This window comes from Puntigrus tetrazona, unplaced genomic scaffold, assembly GCF_018831695.1.
Source record: "Puntigrus tetrazona isolate hp1 unplaced genomic scaffold, ASM1883169v1 S000000003, whole genome shotgun sequence".
Classification (NCBI taxonomy): Eukaryota; Metazoa; Chordata; class Actinopteri; order Cypriniformes; family Cyprinidae; genus Puntigrus; species Puntigrus tetrazona.
In genome coordinates, this window is record NW_025047683.1 from 4,720,965 (window position 1) to 4,738,464 (window position 17,500).

The 17,500-nt window shown below is 54.9% G+C and overlaps 1 non-coding gene across 1 annotated transcript in view; it reads left to right on the plus strand.

Moving 5' to 3' along the window:
• Window positions 1-16,017: 16,017 nt before the first annotated feature.
• LOC122332078 overlaps window positions 16,018-17,500 on the plus strand; it is a 3,993-nt gene continuing 2,510 nt past the window's right edge. Inside the window, exon 1 of the ribosomal RNA XR_006248427.1 lies at window positions 16,018-17,500. This exon is cut by the window's right edge and continues 2,510 nt beyond it. This is a non-coding gene — a ribosomal RNA (28S ribosomal RNA).

Below are 17,500 nucleotides of genomic sequence, written 5' to 3' on the forward strand. Positions count from 1 at the left end.
GGGTACCAGTGGAGCGGAGAGAGTGGCAGGCGGAGAGGGGCAGAGTCCGAGCCGGCGGAGGGGCGGATTCGGGTCGGACGGGGAGCCGCGAGCCCCTCTCCGAAGAAAAACCTCCAAAACCTAAGTCGATGGGGGGGTACCAGTGGCGGAGAGGAACCGAGGAACGGCGGAGAGGGCCGCCCGAGAGAGAGGCTGACTCGGCCGGACGGGGAGCCGCGCAGCCCCTCTCCGAAGAAAAACCTCCAAAACCTAAGTCGATGGGGGGTACCAGTGGCGGAGAGGAACCGAGGGAACGGCGGAGAGGGCCGCCCGAGAGAGGGCTGACTCGGTCGGACGGGGAGCCGGCGAGCCCCTCCCGAAGAAAAACCTCCCAAAACCTAAGTCGATGGGGGGTACCAGTGGCGGAGAGGAACCGAGGAACGGCGGAGAGGGCCGCCCGAGAGAGGGCTGACTGGTCGGACGGGGAGCCGGCGGCCTCTCTCTCCGAAGAAAAACCTCCAAAACCTAAGTCGATGGGGGGTACCAGTGGCACGGTTCTTTGAGAGCGCGTTGTGCTGAGATAGTGACCCCGGCTTAATAGTGGGAGTACCGGGCACGAACGGAGAACAGGTGTGGGTCCTCGGAGAACCCACGGGAGGCTTTTCGGAGGTGATGCCCGAGAGGGCGAGGTGTGCCGGGCGGGATCGGTCGTGAGCAGGGCCTGGATGTCTGTAAGGCTGAGATGAGCTCGGGGGTTCGTGAAGGTGCGCTGTCTCGAGAAGTGGCGCTTAACCCGCCTTGATGGGCTGTGAGATGCGCCTGGATGTTTGGACTTAGGTTTTGAACGCTTAAAAATACCCCGGGTGGCGGGGTCGAGTGGGAAAGCGCCCGTGAAGTGGGGCTTAACGCGCCGAGATCGCTGTGAGATGCGCCTGGATGTTTGGACTTAGGTTTTGAACGCTTAAAAATACTCCGTGGCGGGGTCGAGGGAAAGCGCCCGTGAAGTGGGGCTTAACGCGCCGAGATCGCTGTGAGATGCGCCTGGATGTTTGGACTTAGGTTTTGAACGCTTAAAAATACCTCCGGGTGGCGGGTCGAGAGGGAAAGCGCCCGTGAAGTGGGGCTTAACGCGCCGAGATCGCTGTGAGATGCGCCTGGATGTCTGGACTTAGGTTTTGAACGCTTAAAAATACTCTCCGTGGCGGGGTCGAGGGAAAGCGCCCGAAGTGGGGCTTAACGCGCGCCGAGATCGCTGTGAGATGCGCCTGGATGTTTGGACTTAGGTTTTGAACGCTTAAAAATACCTCCGTGGCGGGGTCGAGGGGAAAGCGCCCGTGAAGTGGGGCTTAACGCGCCGAGATCGCTGTGAGATGCGCCTGGATGTTTGGACTTAGGTTTTGAACGCTTAAAAATACCTCCGTGGCGGGGTCGAGGGGAAAGCGCCCGTGAAGTGGGGCTTAACGCGCCGAGATCGCTGTGAGATGCGCCTGGATGTTTGGACTTAGGTTTTGAACGAAAAAATTTCTCCAGGGAGGCCGGGTCGAGTGGAAAGCGCCCGAAGTCGACTTAACCCGCCGAGATCGCCTGAAATATGCGCCTGGATGTTTGGACTTAGGTTTTGAAAGCAAAAAATTTACTCCAGGGTGGCGGGGTCGAGTGGGAAAGCGCCCGAAGTCGCACTTTAACCCGCCGAGATCGCCTGAAATATGCGCCTGGATGTCTGGACTTAGGTTTTGAACGAAAAAATTTCTCCAGGGAGGCCGGGTCGAGTGGGAAAGCGCCCGAGAAGTCGCACTTAACCCGCTGAGATCGCTGAAATATGCGCCTGGATGTTTGGACTTAGGTTTTGAACGAAAAAATTTCTCCAGGGAGGCCGGGTCGAGTGGAAAGCGCCCGAGAAGTCGCACTTAACCCGCTGAGATCGGCTGAAATATGCGCCTGGATGTTTGGACTTAGGTTTTGAAAGCAAAAATCTCCCAGGGTGGAGGGGGTCGAGGGGAAAGCGCCCGAGAAGTCGCGACTTAACCCGCCGAGATCGCTGGATGAAGCGCCTGGATGTCTGGACTTAGGTTTTGAACGAAAAAATTCTCCAGGGAGGCCGGGTCGAGTGGGAAAGCGCCCGAGAAGTCGCACTTAACCCGGCTGAGATCGGCTGAAATATGCGCCTGGATGTTTGGACTTAGGTTTTGAACAAAAAAATTCTCCAGGGAGGCCGGGTCGAGTGGAAAGCGCCCGAGAAGTCGCACTTAACCCGCTGAGATCGGCTGAAATATGCGCCTGGATGTTTGGACTTAGGTTTTGAACGAAAAAATTTCTCCAGGGAGGCCGGGTCGAGTGGGAAAGCGTCCGAAGTCGACTTAACCCGCCGAGATCGCCTGAAATATGCGCCTGGATGTCTGGACTTAGGTTTTGAACGAAAATTTCTCCAGGGAGGCCGGGTCGAGGGGAAAGCGCCCGAGAAGTCGCACTTAACCCGCCGAGATCGGCTGAAATATGCGCCTGGATGTTTGGACTTAGGTTTTGAACGAAAAAATTTCTCCAGGGAGGCCGGGTCGAGTGGGGAAAGCGCCCGGGAAGTCGCACTTAACCCGCCGAGATCGCCTGAAATATGCGCCTGGATGTCTGGACTTAGGTTTTGAAAGCAAAAAAATCTCCAGGGTGGCGGGGGGTCGAGTGGGAACGCTGTCCCGAGAAGTCGCACTTAACCCGCCGAGATCGCCTGAAATATGCGCCTGGATGTTTGGACTTAGGTTTTGAAAGCAAAAAAATCCTCCAGGGTGGCGGGGTCGAGTGGGAAAGCGCCCGGGAAGTCGACTTAACCCGCCGAGATCGCCTGAAATATGCGCCTGATGTTTGGACTTAGGTTTTGAAAGCAAAAAAATCTCCAGGGTGGCGGGGTCGAGTGGAAAGCGCCCGAAGTCGACTTAACCCGCCGAGATCGCCTGAAATATGCGCCTGGATGTTTGGACTTAGGTTTTGAACAAAAAAATTTCTCCAGGGTGGCGGGGTCGAGTGGGAAAGCGCCCGAGAAGTCGCACTTAACCCGCTGAGATCGGCTGAAATATGCGCCTGGATGTTTGGACTTAGGTTTTGAACGAAAAAATTTCTCCAGGGAGGCCGGGTCGAGGGGAAAGCGCCCGAAGTCGACTTAACCCGCCGAGATCGCCTGAAATATGCGCCTGGATGTCTGGACTTAGGTTTTGAACGAAAAAATTTCTCCAGGGAGGCCGGGTCGAGGGGGAAGCGCCCGAGAAGTCGCACTTAACCCGCCGAGATCGGGCTGAAATATGCGCCTGGATGTTTGGACTTAGGTTTTGAACGAAAAAATTTCTCCAGGGAGGCCGGGTCGAGTGGGAAAGCGCCCGGGAAGTCGACTTAACCCGCCGAGATCGCCTGAAATATGCGCCTGGATGTCTGGACTTAGGTTTTGAAAGCAAAAAAATCCTCCAGGGTGGCGGGGTCGAGTGGGAACGCGCCCGAGAAGTCGCACTTAACCCGCCGAGATCGCCTGAAATATGCGCCTGGATGTTTGGACTTAGGTTTTGAAAGCAAAAAAATCCTCCAGGGTGGCGGGGTCGAGGGGAAAGCGCCCGGGAAGTCGACTTAACCCGCCGAGATCGCCTGAAATATGCGCCTGGATGTTTGGACTTAGGTTTTGAAAGCAAAAAAATCTCTCCAGGGTGGCGGGGTCGAGTGGGAAAGCGCCCGAAGTCGACTTAACCCGCCGAGATCGCCTCGCTGAAATATGCGCCTGGATGTTTGGACTTAGGTTTTGAAAGCAAAAAAATCCTCCAGGGTGGCGGGGGGTCGAGTGGGAAAGCGCCCGAAGTCGACTTAACCCGCCGAGATCGCCTGAAATATGCGCCTGGATGTTTGGACTTAGGTTTTGAAAGCAAAAAAATCCTCCAGGGTGGCGGGGTCGAGGGAAAGCGCCCGAAGTCGACTTAACCCGCCGAGAGATCGCCTGAAATATGCGCCTGGATGTTTGGACTTAGGTTTTGAAAGCAAAAAATTTCTCCAGGGTGGCGGGGTCGAGTGGGAACGCGCCCGAGAAGTCGCACTTAACCCGCCGAGATCGGCTGAAATATGCGCCTGGATGTTTGGACTTAGGTTTTGAAAGCAAAAAAATCTCCAGGGTGGCGGGGTCGAGTGGGAAAGCGCCCGAAGTCGACTTAACCCGCCGAGATCGCCTGAAATATGCGCCTGGATGTTTGGACTTAGGTTTTGAAAAAAAAAATCCTCCAGGGTGGCGGGGTCGAGTGGGAAAGCGCCCGAAAGTCGACTTAACCCGCCGAGATCGCCTGAAATATGCGCCTGGATGTTTGGACTTAGGTTTTGAAAGCAAAAATTTCTCCAGGGTGGCGGGGTCGAGTGGGAAAGCGCCCGAAGTCGCACTTAACCCGCCGAGATCGCCTGAAATATGCGCCTGGATGTTTGGACTTAGGTTTTGAAAGCAAAAAATTTCTCCAGGGAGGCCGGGTCGAGTGGGAAAGCGCCCGAGAAGTCGCACTTAACCCGCCGAGATCGGCTGGATGAAGCGCCTGGATGTCTGGACTTAGGTTTTGAAAGCAAAAAATTTCTCCAGGACGGCGGGGGTCGAGGGGAAAGCGCCCGAAGGCGACTTAACCCGGACTCGATCGGTCGGATGAAGCGCCTGGATGTTTGGACTTAGGTTTTGAACGCAAAAATTTCTCCAGGACGGCGGGGTCGAGTGGGAAAGCGCCCGAAGGCGCACTTAACCCGGACTCGATCGGGTCGGATGAAGCGCCTGGATGTTTGGACTTAGGTTTTGAACGAAAAAATTTCTCCAGGACGGCGGGGTCGAGTGGGAAAGCGCCCGAAGGCGACTTAACCCGGACTCGATCGGTCGGATGAAGCGCCTGGATGTTTGGACTTAGGTTTTGAACGCAAAAATTTCTCCAGGACGGCGGGTCGAGTGGGAAAGCGCCCGAGAAGTCGCACTTAACCCGCTGAGATCGGCTGAAATATGCGCCTGGATGTTTGGACTTAGGTTTTGAACGAAAAAATTTCTCCAGGGAGGCCGGGTCGAGTGGGAAAGGCCCGAGAAGTCGCACTTAACCCGCTGAGATCGGCTGAAATATGCGCCTGGATGATTTTCGCTTTCAAAATTGCACTAAGTCCAACTTCGGGAAAGGTCCGACTTCCATACCCTCCGAGGCTCCGAGTCAGGCCGACCGAGAGGCCTCTTCCCGGGCACGATTCAAATTTCACCGCGACTCCCGGAGGTGGCCGCTTACCCAGGAGCAACTTTTACATCAACTTTAATTTTTTTTTTTTTTTTTTTTTTTTTTTTTTTTTTTTTTTTCTCTAAAAACTGAAATTTGCGTGCCGCGCGCGCTGCTTTAACGGGCGAGTCTGTGAGCGCAGGCCTTTGTAGAAAACATTCATCCAGGGCCTTTAATAAATAAAATCATACCCAAATCTGTGTTATTGTGACGGGTTAGTCTGTGAGCGCAGGCCTTATGGAAAACATTCATCGAGGGCCTTTATTAAATAAAATCATGCCCAATAAAGAGTTAATGGGTCGGGTTAGTCTGTGAGCGCAGGCCTTATAGAAAACATTTTTCCAGGGCCTTTATTAAATAAAATCACGCCCAATAAAGAGTTACTGTGTCGGGTTAGTCTGTGAGGGCAGGCCTTAAAGAAAACTGTCATCCAGGGCCTTTATTAAATAAAATCATGCCCATAAGAGTGTTATTGTAACGGGGTTAGTCTGTGAGCGCAGGCCTTAAAGAAAACATTTATCCAGGGCCTTTATTAAATAAAATCATGCCCACAAAGCGCTACTGTGTCGGGTTAGTCTGTGAGCGCAGGCCTTATAGAAAACATTTTTTCCAGGGCCTTTATTAAATAAAATCATGCCCAATAAAGCGCACTGTGTCGGGTTAGTCTGTGAGCGCAGGCCTTATAGAAAACATTTTTCCAGGGCCTTTATTAAGTAAAATCATGCCCAACAAAGAGTTACTGTGTCGGGTTAGTCTGTGAGCGCAGGCCTTAAAGAAAACTGTCATCCAGGGCCTTTATTAAATAAAATCATGCCCATAAGAGTGTTATTGTAACGGGGTTAGCCAGTGAGCGCAGTGCTTATAGAAAACATTTTTCCAGGGCCTTTATTAAATAAAATCACGCCCAATAAAGCGCATTGTGTCGGGTTAGTCTGTGAGCGCAGGCCTTATAGAAAACATTTTTCCAGGGCCTTTATTAAATAAAATCACGCCCAATAAAGAGTTACTGTGTCGGGTTAGTCTGTGAGGGTAGGCCTTAAAGAAAACTGTCATCCAGGGCCTTAATTAAATAAAATCATGCCCATAAGAGTGTTATTGTAACGGGGTTAGCCAGTGAGCGCAGGCCTTATAGAAAACATTCATCGAGGGCCTTTATTAAATAAAATCATGCCCAATAAAGAGTTACTGTGTCGGGTCAGTCTGTGAGCGCAGGCCTTATAGAAAACATTTTTCCAGGGCCTTTATTAAATAAAATCACGCCCAATAAAGAGTTACTGTGTCGGGTTAGTCTGTGAGCGCAGGCCTTATAGAAAAACATTCATCGAGGGCCTTTATTAAATAAAATCACGCCCAATAAAGCGCACTGTGTCGGGTTAGTCTGTGAGCGCAGGCCTTATAGAAAAACATTTTTCCAGGGCCTTTATTAAATAAAATCACGCCCAATAAAGAGTTACTGTGTCGGGTTAGTCTGTGAGGGTAGGCCTTAAAGAAAACTGTCATCCAGGGCCTTAATTAAATAAAATCATGCCCATAAGAGTGTTATTGTAACGGGGGTTAGTCAGTGAGCGCAGGCCTTATAGAAAACATTCATCGAGGGCCTTTATTAAATAAAATCATGCCCAATAAAGAGTTACTGTGTCGGGTCAGTCTGTGAGCGCAGGCCTTATAGAAAACATTTTTCCAGGGCCTTTATTAAATAAAATCACGCCCAATAAAGAGTTACTGTGTCGGGTTAGTCTGTGAGGGCAGGCCTTATACAAAACATTCATCGAGGGCCTTTATTAAATAAAATCATGCCCAATGAAGAGTTACTGTGTCGGGTTAGTCTGTGAGCGCAGGCCTTATAGAAAACATTCATCCAGGGCCTTTATTAAATACAATCATGCCCACAAAGCGCAATGTGTCGGGTTAGTCTGTGAGCGCAGGCCTTAAAGAAAACTGTCATCCAGGGCCTTTATTAAATAAAATCATGCCCAATGAAGCGTTACTGTGTCGGGTTAGTCTGTGAGCGCAGGCCTTATAGAAACCATTTTTTCCAGGGCCTTTATTAAATAAAATCATGCCCACAAAGCGCACTGTGTCGGGTTAGTCTGTGAGCGCAGGCCTTATAGAAAACATTTTTCCAGGGCCTTTATTAAGAAAATCATGCCCAACAAAGAGTTACTGTGTCGGGTTAGTCTGTGAGCGCAGGCCTTATAGAAAACATTGTTCCAGGGCCTTTATTAAATAAAATCATGCCCAATGAAGCGTTACTGTGTCGGGTTAGTCTGTGAGCGCAGGCCTTATAGAAAACATTTTTTCCAGGGCCTTTATTAAATAAAATCATGCCCAATAAAGCGCACTGTGTCGGGTTAGTCTGTGAGCGCAGGCCTTATAGAAAACATTTTTCCAGGGCCTTTATTAAGTAAAATCATGCCCAACAAAGAGTTACTGTGTCGGGTTAGTCTGTGAGCGCAGGCCTTATAGAAAACATTGTTCCAGGGCCTTTATTAAATAAAATCATGCCCAATGAAGCGCACTGTGTCGGGTTAGTCTGTGAGCGCAGGCCTTATAGAAAACATTCAATCAGGGCCTTTATTAAATAAAAACATGCCCAAATAAGTGCTATTGTGATGGGGTTAGTCTGTGACCCCAGGCCCTGTGTAAAACTGTCACCCAGGGCCTTTATAGAGTAAAATCATGCCCAAAAGTTAGGGTTAGGTTAGGTTAGGTTAGGTTAGGTTAGGTTAGGCTAGGTTAGGTTAGGTTAGGCTTAGGTTTAGGTTAGTTAGGTTAGGCTAGGTTAGGTTAGGTTAGGTTAGGTTAGGTTAGGTTAGGTTAGGTTAGGTTAGGTTAGGGTTAGGTTAGGTTAGGTTAGGTTAGGTTAGGTTAGGTTAGGTTAGGTTAGGTTAGGTTAGGTTAGGTTAGTCTGTGAGCGCGGCCTTATAGAAAACATTCATCCAGGGCCTTTATTAAATAAAATCATGCCCAAATAAGTGTTATTGTGATGGGGTTAGTCTGTGAGCGCAGGCCTTATAGAAAACATTCATCCAGGGTCTCTATTAAATAAAATCATGCCCAATAAGGTGTTACTGTGTAGGGTTAGTCTGTGAGCGCAGGCCCTTTGTAAAACATTCATCCAGGGCCTTTATTAAATAATATCATGCCCAAATAAGTGTTATTGTGATGGGGTTAGTCTGTGAGCGCAGGCCTTATAGAAAACATTCATCCAGGGCCTTTATTAAATAAAATCATGCCCAAATAAGTGTTATTGTGATAGGGTTAGTCTGTGAGCGCAGGCCTTATAGAAAACATTCATCCAGGGCCTTTATAGAATAAAATCATGCCCAAATAAGTGTTATTGTGATGGGGTTAGTCTGTGAGTGCAGGCCTTATAGAAAACATTCCTCCAGGGCCTTTATTAAATAAAATCATGCCCAATAAGGCGCTACTGTGTCGGGTTAGTCTGTGAGCGCAGGCCTTTGTAGAAAATATTCATCCAGGGCCTTTTTAAATAAAATCATGCCCAAATAAGTGTTATTGTGATGGGGTTAGTCTGTGAGCGCAGGCCTTATAGAAAACATTCATCCAGGGCCTTTATAGAATAAAATCATGCCCACATAAGTGTTATTGTGATGGGGTTAGTCTGTGAGCGCAGGCCTTATAGAAAACATTCATCCAGGGCCTTTATAGAAAAAAAAATTATGCCCAATAAGGTGTTAGTGTGTAGGGTTAGTCTGTGAGCGCAGGCCTTTTGTAAAACATTCATCCAGGGCGAGAATGAAATAAAACGATGCCCATTAAAGTGTTACTGCGCTTGGGTTAATGTGTGAGCCCAGGCCCTTTGGAAAATTGAAATCCAGACACGGGGTTCGTGAAATGTGTGAAACCGAGAAGTCGCTTAACCCGCCTTGATCGGCTGTAACGAGCGCCTGGATGTCTGGACGAGGTTTTGAACGCTTAAAAATCCTCCAGGGTGGAGGGGGTCGAGGGGAAAGCGCCCGAGAAGTCGCGACTTAACCCGCCGAGATCGCTGAAATATGCGCCTGGATGTTTGGACTTAGGTTTTGAAAGCAAAAAAATCTCCAGGGTGGCGGGGTCGAGGGAAAGCGCCCGGGAAGTCGACTTAACCCGCCGAGATCGCCTGAAATATGCGCCTGGATGTCTGGACTTAGGTTTTGAACGCTTAAAAATACCTCCAGGGTGGAGGGGGTCGAGTGGGAAAGCGCCCGAGAAGTCGCGACTTAACCCGCCGAGATCGGCTGAAATATGCGCCTGGATGTCTGGACTTAGGTTTTGAAAGCAAAAAAATCCTCCAGGGTGGCGGGGTCGAGTGGGAAAGCGCCCGAAGTCGACTTAACCCGCCGAGATCGCCTGAAATATGCGCCTGGATGTTTGGACTTAGGTTTTGAAAGCAAAAAAATCTCCAGGGTGGCGGGGTCGAGGAAAGGAAAGCGTCCGAAGTCGACTTAACCCGCCGAGATCGCCTGAAAATATGCGCCTGGATGTCTGGACTTAGGTTTTGAACGCTTAAAAATACCTCCAGGGTGGAGGGGGTCGAGTGGGAAAGCGCCCGAGAAGTCGCACTTTAAACCCGCCGAGATCGGGCTGAAATATGCGCCTGGATGTTTGGACTTAGGTTTTGAAAGCAAAAAATCTCCAGGGTGGCGGGGTCGAGTGGGAAAGCGCCCGAAGTCGACTTAACCCGCCGAGATCGCCTGAAATATGCGCCTGGATGTTTGGACTTAGGTTTTGAAAGCAAAAAATTTCTCCAGGGTGGCGGGGTCGAGGGAAAGCGCCCGAAGTCGACTTAACCCGCCGAGATCGCCTGAAATATGCGCCTGGATGTTTGGACTTAGGTTTTGAAAGCAAAAAATTTCTCCAGGGTGGCGGGGTCGAGTGGAAAAGCGCCCGAAGTCGACTTAACCCGCCGAGATCGCCTGAAATATGCGCCTGGATGTTTGGACTTAGGTTTTGAACGAAAAAAATTTCTCCAGGGAGACCGGGTCGAGTGGGAAAGCGCCCGAGAAGTCGCGATTTAACCCGCCGAGATCGCTGGATGAAGCGCCTGGATGTCTGGACTTAGGTTTTGAAAGCAAAAAAATTTCCCAGGACGGCGGGGTCGAGTGGGATGAAGCGCGACTTAACCCGACTGATCGGGACTTGAAGCGCCTGGATGTTTGAACTTAGGTTTTGAACGCAAAAAATTTCCAGGACGGCGGGGGGTCGAGTGGGAAAGCGCCCGAAGGCGACTTAACCCGGACTCGATCGGTCGGATGAAGCGCCTGGATGTTTGGACTTAGGTAGGTTTTGAACGCAAAAATTTCTCCAGGACGGCGGGGTCGAGTGGGAAAGCGTCCGAAGGCGACTTAACCCGGACTCGATCGGTCGGATGAAGCGCCTGGATGTTTGGACTTAGGTTTTGAACGAAAAAATTTCTCCAGGACGGCGGGGTCGAGTGGGAAAGCGTCCGAAGGCGACTTAACCCGGACTCGATCGGGTCGGATGAAGCGCCTGGATGTTTGGACTTAGGTTTTGAACGAAAAAATTTCCCCCAGGACGGCGGGGTCGAGTGGGAAAGCGCCCGAAGGCGACTTAACCCGGACTCGATCGGTCGGATGAAGCGCCTGGATGTTTGGACTTAGGTTTTGAACGAAAAAATTCTCCAGGACGGCGGGGTCGAGTGGGAAAGCGTCCGAAGGCGACTTAACCCGGACTCGATCGGTCGGATGAAGCGCCTGGATGTTTGGACTTAGGTTTTGAACGAAAAAATTTCTCCAGGACGGCGGGGTCGAGTGGGAAAGCGTCCGAAGGCGACTTAACCCGGACTCGATCGGTCGGATGAAGCGCCTGGATGTTTGGACTTAGGTTTTGAACGAAAAAATTTCCTCCAGGACGGCGGGGTCGAGTGGGAAAGCGCCCGAAGGCGACTTAACCCGGACTCGATCGGGTCGGATGAAGCGCCTGGATGATTTTCGCTTTCAAAATTGCACTAAGTCCAACTTCGGGAAAGGTCCGACTTCCATACCTCCGAGGCTCCGAGTCAGGCCGACCGAGAGGCCTCTCCCGGCATGATTCAAATTTTCCCGCGACCCTGGAGGTGGCCGCTACACAGGAGCAACTTTTACATGGGTACACGATTTCGTGAACGCGTGTTTTTGTGGACTTAGTCTCTGAGCGAAAAAAAGTCGAAAACGACTAAGTCCATATCGACTTAGGTTTTGAACGCAATCTTTCTGAAGCTCCGGGCGAGGGAGCTATCGAACGCTTCACCTGAAACACGGACACAGACGCCGAGAGAGAGGACGCTCGACGGCGAGAGCGCCCTCGCCCGGAACGTGATCGATTGAGCGCGAAAGCGCCGCTCTAGCCTAGACCCCACCCGCCAGCCCCGCTGGCCGCTATGGGTCGGGAGTGCTCTGGCAGGGGCACGGCGCAATGGGTTTACGCTTGGGCTTTGACAGCACGCCGCGCCCGGCAATTTGGACGCTCGTTACGAGCAGGCCCCTCAGCCCGAGGGGGAAGGCGCCAACCCTTCGGGAGGCCTAGACGGCCGGTCAGAGCGCAGAGGTCCGCCACCGGGCGGGCGGAGGGGGCAGAACGCGACGCGCCCCGGCGACGCCGCGCGCGGGTACCCCGCCCCCGCGAAAACACTTTTCCGAGCGCCGCCGCGATCCCAGCGCCACCCACCCCGAAAACGGCGACTTCGCCCGGGAAGGTTCGAGCCGCGCGCCCCTATGAGCGCCGGTCTTAGCCGAGGGTCCAAGCGGGTCTGCCCAGGCCCTCCTCAGGCGGACTGAGACCCGTGTGTAGGCAAAAACGCGCTTCGGCCGGTTGGTCCCACGACCCACACAGGGGTTACCTGGTTGATCCTGCCAGTAACATATGCTTGTCTCAAAGATTAAGCCATGCAGGTCTGGCGCACACGGCCGGTACAGTGAAACTGCGAATGGCTCATTAAATCAGTTATGGTCCCTTTGATCGCCCCACCCGGTACTTGGATAACTGTGGCAATTCCAGAGCTAATACATGCAAACGAAGCGCCGACCGGCCGACCGCCTCTCGCGGGGGCGGAGGCTAGGGACGCGCGGCATTTATCAGATCCAAAACCCATCCGGCCCCCGGGGATCCGCCCTCCCGACCCGGTACCTTTGGTGACTCTAGATAACTCGGCCGATCGCCGCCTTCCGCGCGGCGACGATTCATTCGAGTGTCTGCCCTATCAACTTTCGATGGTACATCAGGCGCCTACCATGGTGACCACGGGTGACGGGAATCAGGGTTCGATTCGAGAGAGGAGCCTGAGAAACGGCTACCACATCCAAGGAAGGCAGCAGGCGCGCAAATTACCCATTTCCGACTCGGAGAGGTAGTGACGGTGGTCAACAATACAGGTCTCTTTCGAGGCCCTGTAATTGGAATGAGCGATCTTAAACACATGGGCGAGGACCCATTGGAGGGCAAGTCTGGTGCCAGCAGCCGCGTAATTCCAGCTCCAATAGCGATATTAAAGTTGCTGCAGTTAAAAAGCTCGTAGTTGATCTCGGATCTGGCTGGCGGTCCGCCGAGAGGCGAGCCACCGCCCGCCCCAGGTCCCTGCCTCCTCGAGGCGCCCGGATGCCCTTGGCTGGGTGTCCGGTCCGAGGGGCCAAAGCGCTTACTTTGAAAAAATTAGAGTGTTCAAGCAGGCCGAGCGCCGCCGCTGAATACCGCAGCTAGGAATAATGGAATAGGACTCCGGTTCTATTTTGTGGGTTTCTGGAACCCGGAGCCATGATTAAGAGGGACGGCCGGGGGCATTCGTATTGCGCCGCTAGAGGTGAAATTCTTGACCGGCGCAAGACGGACGAAAAGCGAAAGCATTTGCCAAGAATGTTTTCATTAATCAAGAACGAAAGTCGGAGGTTCAAGACGATCAGATACCGCCGAGTTCCGACCAGAACGATGCCGACCCGCGATCCGCGCGCGTTATTCCCATGACCCGCCGGCAGCGCAAGGGGAAACCACGAGTCTTTGGGTTCCGGGGAGTATGGTTGCAAAGCTGAAACTTAAAGGAATTGACGGAAGGGCACCACCAGGAGTGGAGCCTGCGGCTTAATTTGACTCAACACGGAAACCTCACCCGCCCGGACACGGAAAGGATTGACAGATTGATAGCTCTTTCTCGATTCTGTGGGTGGTGGTGCATGGCCGTTTTAGTTGGTGGAGCGATTTGTCTGGTTCATTCCGATAACGAACGAGACTCGCTTGCTAAATAGTGGCGCGCCACTTGGGTCGGGCGCCAAAAACTTCTTAGAGGGACAAGTGGCGCTCAGCCACGCGAGATGGAGCAATAACAGGTCTGTGATGCCCTTAGATGTCCGGGCTGCACGCGCGCCATTATGGGCGGATCAGCGCAGGTGTCTACCCTGCGCCGAGAGGCGCGGGTAACCCGCTGAACCCCGCTCGTGATCGGGACTGGGGATTGAAACTATTTCCCATCAACGAGGAATTCCCAGTAAGCGCGGGTCATAAGGCTCGCCTGATTAAGTCCCCTGCCCTTTGTACACACCGCCCGCCGCTACTACCGATTGGATGGTTTAGTGAGGTCTCGGACTGCCTCGCCGGGCCCTCGCGGGCTCTGGGCGGAGCGCCGGGAAGACGATCAAACTTGACTATCTAGAGGAAGTAAAAGTCGTAACTAAGGTTTCCGTGAGGTGAACCTGCGGAAGGATCATTATCGGCCGCCCGATCCAAAGCGAAACCGCCCGGGCGGGGAGGCCTAGCCCACCTCCCCGCCTCAAGCCCGGTGCGCGGCAGAGGCCGGGCGGCCGGGCGCGCCTCTCCCGGAGCACCGAAGCGAAGCGCAGAGCGCGCGATAAGAAAAAAAAAAAGGAACTTGACTGTCGCCAGACTGGCGGCCCCGCTTCCAGCGGCGGGGGGGCTGAGCCGGGCCCTGGCGGGTACCCGCACGGCCTCCGGGACCGTGGTTCAAAGTCTCTCCCGCTGGCGAGGGGCGCCTGTCCGGGTAAAAAACCTCTATCCTATTTTACTTATGATCCAGCGGCCGTGGCCCGAGAGGTCTGCCGCCAAAAACCCAAGACGGCAAAAAGAACCGCACAAAAAACCTAAGACGGCGGAGAGAGAGAGATCCGCGAGAAGGGAACGCCGCTCTGGGAGGCTTGACGACACCCCGCGGAGGCTTGAGCAACCTACCGCGAGCGCCATGACTGTCGCTGCACTCGGGCGGGCCCCCTGCTTTCCAGCGCGGGGGGCCGAGCCGGGCCCTGGCGGGTACCCGCACGGCCTCCGGGACCGTGGTTCAAAGTCTCTCCCGCGAAGGAGGGGGCGCCTGTCCGGGTAAAAAAAAACCTCTATCCTATTTTACTCTATGATCCAGCGGCCGTGGCCCGAGAGGTCTGCCGCTCAAAAACCCAAAACGGCAAAAGAACCGCACAAAAACCTAAGGCGGAGAGAGAGAGAGAGAGAGAGATCCGAGAGAACTTGACTGTCGCCAGACTCGGGCGGGCCCCCTGCTTTCCAGCGCGGGGGCTGAGCCGGGCCCTGGCGGGTACCCGCACGGCCTCCGGGACCGTGGTTCAAAGTCTCTCCCGCGAAGGAGGAGCGCCTGTCCGGGTAAAAAAACCTCTATCCTATTTTACTCTATGATCCAGCGGCCGTGGCCCGAGAGGTCTGCCGCACAAAAACCCAAAACGGCAAAAAGAACCGCACAAAAACCTAAGGCGGAGAGAGAGAGAGAGAGATCCGAGAGAACTTGACTGTCGCTGCACTCGGGCGGGCCCCTGCTTTCCAGCGGCGGGGGCCGAGCCGGGCCCTGGCGGGTACCCGCACGGCCTCCGGGACCGTGGTTCAAAGTCTCTCCCGCGGGCGGAGGCGCCTGTCCGGGGTAAAAAACCTCTATCCTATTTTACTCTATGTTCCAGCGGCCGTGGCCCGAGAGGTCTGCCGCCAAACATCCAAGACGGCAAAAGAACCGCACAAAAACCTAAGACGGCGCGAGAGAGGGATCCGCGAGAAGGGAACGCTGCCTCTGGGAGGCTTGACGCACCCCGCGGAGGCTTGAGCAACCTATCATGAGCGCCCCACCCCCTGGCACGGGTGGGGCCGAGGCCGCGAGCCTCTGAAAGACTTTGCTTTGCCAACCCCGGCGGGTACCCAGCAGGCCTTCGACCGTGGGTTCAAGTCCCCTCGCGGGGGCGCCTGTCCGGGAACGACTTTTTGTATTTTTGAACCCACACAAGCCTGTGCAGTTCGGCCTCGCCCCGGCGCTAAACTCAAACGCAGTACGACTTTAGCGGTGGATCACCTCGCTCGCAAGGCCGATGAAGAACGCAGCCAGCCGCGAACTAATGTGAATTGCAGGACACATCGATCATCGACACTTCGAACGCACTTTGCGCCCCGGTCCGCCCCGCCACGCCTGTCTGAGGGTCGCTTCCATCGATCGACCTCCGGTCCCGCGGGCTGGAGCGCCGCAGGGGGCTTCCCGCCTCCTCCGCCCTCCCAAGTGCAGACCGCCACGGGCACGCCTCGGGCGGAGTCGAGCGCTTCCCCGCTTCCTCCCACGAGGGGGAGGTCGGCGCCCCCAGGCGCCTGGGACCGAGCGGCGCCCTCCTCTCGGCGGCTTCCGTGGGTGTTCTGCCACCTCCGCGCCCGCCGACGTGGACTCCCCCGGCCCCGCCTCGGACGCCCGCGCGCGTAACGGAGGTTCGCGCCCGCCTCGCCTCGGCGCCCTGCCCGGCGCGCGAACGAGACCTGTTCAGGCCAGCCCGCAGCAGCAGCGCGGCGGCCGCTCCTAACCCATATCCGACAACGACCTCAGATCAGACGAGACGACCCGCTGAATTTAAGCATATTACTAAGCGGAGGAAAAGAAAACTAACAAGGATTCTCAGTAGCGGCGAGCGAAGAGGGAAGAGCCCAGCGCCGAATCCCGCCCCGGGCCACGGCGGCGAGGGACATGTGGCGACAGAAGACCGCTTTTCTCTCGGCGCGGTCGGGGCCCAAGTCCTTCTGATGGAGGCTTAGCCCGTGGACGGTGTGAGGCCGGTAGCAGGCCCCCTCCCCGCCGGGGTGCGGTTCTTCTCGGAGTCGGGTTGCTTGGGAATGCAGCCCAAAGCGGGTGGTAAACTCCATCTATACAAATACCGCACGAGACCGATAGTCGACAAGTACCGTGAGGGAAAGTTGAAAAGAACTTTGAAGAGAGAGTTCAACAGGGCGTGAAACCGCTAAGAGGTAAACGGGTGGGGTCCGCACGGTCTGCCCGGAGGATTCAGCTCGGCGGGCCGCCGCCCCGGGCGCTGGTGCGCGGATCCCTTGACCGGGAACGCCGCCCGTCCGACGCCGCCGCCGCCGGGTGCACTTCTTCCGAGGCGTGCGCGCCGCGACCGCCCGGTTTGGCCAGGAAGGGCCGGGGCGAAGGTGGCAGGCGGCTCTCAGCCGGGGCCGCCGGCTTTACAGAGCCCCCACGCCCGACTTTGCCGCTACCCCGGGGCCGGGAAGTGTCCTCGCGCTTTCTCTCCTGCCGACGCTGGAGGGACGGGCCTCGCCCCGGCGCGCGGCGCCGACCGACCGACTGTCCTCAGTCCGCCCCCGACCGCGCCGCGCCGCCAGGGCGGGATCCGCCCTCGCATAAGTGGCGCCGAGGTCCGCGTGAGGTCGGGCCACCCACCCGACCGCCTTGAAACACGGACCAAGGAGTCTAACGCGCGCGCCAGTCAAAGGGTGTCTCTCGCCCCACGGCGCAATGAAGGTGGGCCGCGCGCCCGCCGGCTCAGGTGGATCCCCGCCGGGCGGGGGCGCACCACCGCCCGCCTGGCCCCGCACCGGCAGGTGGAGCCAGAGCGCGCGCGATGGTACCCGAAAGATGGTGAACTATGCCTGGCAGGGCGGCCAGAGGAAATCCTGGTGGAGGCCCGTAGCGGTCCTGACGCAAATCGGTCGTCCGACCTGGGTATAGGGGCGAAGACTAATCGAACCATCTAGTAGCTGGTTCCTCCGGTTTCTCAGGATAGCTGGCGCCGCCGCACAAGCAGTTTTATCCGCAAAGCGAATGACAAGAGGCCTTGGGGCCAAACGATCTCAACCTATTCTCAAACTTTAAATGGGTAAGAAGCCCGCTCGCTGGCCTGGAGCCTGGGCGTGGAATGCGAGACGCCAAGTGGGCCACTTTTGGTAGCAGAACTGGCGCTGCGGATGAACCGAACGCTGGTTAAGGCGCCCGATGCCGACGCCATCAGACCCCAGAAAAGGTGTTGGTTGATATAGACAGCAGGACGGTGGCCATGGAAGTC